The sequence below is a fragment of the Cupressus sempervirens genome, chromosome 7 (genome assembly GCF_028749045.1).
Source record: "Cupressus sempervirens isolate cs-2001-9-10 chromosome 7, ASM2874904v1, whole genome shotgun sequence".
Taxonomy (NCBI): domain Eukaryota; kingdom Viridiplantae; phylum Streptophyta; class Pinopsida; order Cupressales; family Cupressaceae; genus Cupressus; species Cupressus sempervirens.
Window position 1 is genome coordinate 877,685,458 of NC_143124.1, and position 2,786 is coordinate 877,688,243.

Here is a 2,786-nt window from a genome sequence, read left to right on the forward strand (position 1 = left end):
TTAGATTATCAAATAACTCTTTATTTTCATGGAAGATGTGACCAAAATTAGACTTGTTCCAAATTTTAATCATCCTCTTCACATTGCTAAGTTTTCTGGTGACTCTGAACATGGCTGAGCCCTCCACCTCTATCCCCCACCATAGCTTGATATTATCCATGAGGTCAGGGTGAGAGGTCCACATTTTCTCAAACCTGAAAGGATGGTATCTCCTATGTACCAGAGGGGAAACAACAAGAGAAATAAAAGAGTGATCCGAACCAATTCTAGGAAGCAGGGATAGTCTGCAGCTAAAGGATTGAAGCCAGTCCGAAGATATAAGAGCTTTATCTAGCCTAACCTGAATGCAATCATGGCCTTTTCTCTTGTTTGACCAGGTAAAGGATCCGCCCTTAAGCTCTACGTCCATAAGGGCCAAATTATTTATGAAGTTAGAAAGATCCTGTTTACTTTCCCAATCTGGGGGCTTACCTCCCTTTTTCTCTTTATCTTCTAGCGGTGTGTTAAAGTCTCCCATGATTATGCCTTTCTTAATGTCACAATCTTGCACCATATTACCAACTTTGGTCCAGAAGTTTTTTCTATCTCTCTTATTATTGGGGGCATAAATATTCACTAAATACCAGGAATCATTGGTGTGCAAATGTTGAACTCTACAGAAAAGAATGTTATCTTCATCATACTCAGCTACTATATTGAAATACTTATCATTGAAAAGTAACAGCAGTCCTCCAGATGCTCCTTCAGAGTTAGAGGCTATGCCCTTCATGCTATTTTTGAACTTAATATTTTCCATCCTTTCCTTCTTCATTTTAGTTTCCTGGATTAGAAACACATCAGGCCTTTGGTCCCTTATCATGTTTCTAATAACTTCTTTCTTGTGGGTTCCATTTAGTCCACGAATATTCCAAGATAAGATCTTCATGATTTAACTACTGACTATGCAGTGTATGTTAACTTTAATAGATCTTAAACATTCACAATGATTAACATGTATGCATAAAAGAAATAACATGAACACATGAGACACTAGATTTAACGTGAAAACCTAATATGGGAAAAACCACCAAGTAACTAGCTATTGATTTTCACTCTTCTAAAGTGAGCCTTGTTAGGAGCCAACCTAGTTAAAGGTTACAAAACACACTGTTAGGTGTGACCTTGTTAGAGGATTTAATAACTTTGTTAGGAGTGGCCTTGCAAAAGGTCTTTAGAATAATTCAATAGAACTATCACCTTGTTAGCAGATTTACAAATGCCTATCAAACCAACTCTGTTAAGAGATTTAGGAATCACTGCTACAATGGTTAGAAAGTAACAATGAAATGATCTGAATGAGATGCAACTAAATTTTTTGATTACAGATCTCTATTCTACTTCACTAGATCCTTCCTAATCAAATAAAACTTTGCTACTCCTTAAGGATATTTGACCATCCTTCAAAGTTTGTTCACACTTTCCTCTTCAAACAATTAATACACTTACATGTTCATTCATTACACTTTAGAATTCTCAACTTGACCTTTCATATATACCTTACAAATTGTCAAGTTGGCTCATTTACAACTTACAATTACCAGTAATCATTACCTCAGTTAGCTAGAATCAATACTTGAAACAATTAAACACTATTCCAAAAATGATTTCTAGTGTTAACCAACAGAAGCTTGGTTAACACTATGAATCCTACAAAATCTTTTGGAGACCAAGTGAACTTGGTAAACACTAACTTTCCTTCATTAACCATGTGAGCTTAGTTAACACTACTTTTGCCACATTTTCCTTTGATGCCCAAGTGCACTTGGTAGACACTGTCTACATAGAGTAATTTCTAGGAATGCTCAGTAGACATAGAGATTTTGTTTGTTGACCAACTGAGCTTGATAGATAATAACTGATAACTAATATGACATTTGTGTAACATCAAATACAACACACAATTATACACTTGTATCCAACAATTGCCCTCTTTAGCATTGATGGAAACACAACATGTCATAGCACAATGAAATTTGAAAACAAGACTTTCTCTGATAAATTTTTTTCTCCCTCTTAGATTTTATGACACAAACTTCTCTAATGTAGTAATCTCCCTTTGTAAAGGAATAACATAGCTTCTTCTTCAAACAACAAACTTTCCCTTAAACAAATTCAAATTTTAGAAAGATATGATAGTAAATTCTCCCTCTTTGACAACACATGCAAAAGACAACATATACCAAATGAGTATCAATGTACCTTGTGTACTAATTCATATGCAATGTTCCCATGACTATGCTGCATTAATTGATAGATCTTCAACTTGGTTCCTGTTGATGCATCACTAAAACTTTATTTTAGTGAGCTTCAGATAGGGGAATGACCCCTAACTTACCTCTTAGGTACAATAATGCATCCTTAAGTAAGGGATTGGTGAATATATCTGCAATCTATTCTTTTGTATGTTCATATTCCAATCTGATCTCTTTATCCTGTACCAATTCTCTTACAAAGTGATATTTCATAGCAATGTGCTTAGTTTTGGAATGCATCATTGGATTCTTTGATATGTTAATTGCACTAGTATTATCACATGACATAACAACTAGTTCTTTGTTCTCAACCTTCATGCCTTCCAACAACTTTTAAACCAAACAATATTAGAATAGTTCACTACTGCTGCAACATACTTTGCTTCTGCTATAGATTGGGATGTGCAATTTTGTTTTTTACTTGTCCAAGAAACTAATCTCTTTCCAATAAAGAATGCTCTACCACTTTTACTCTTTCTATCATCAATGTTTCCT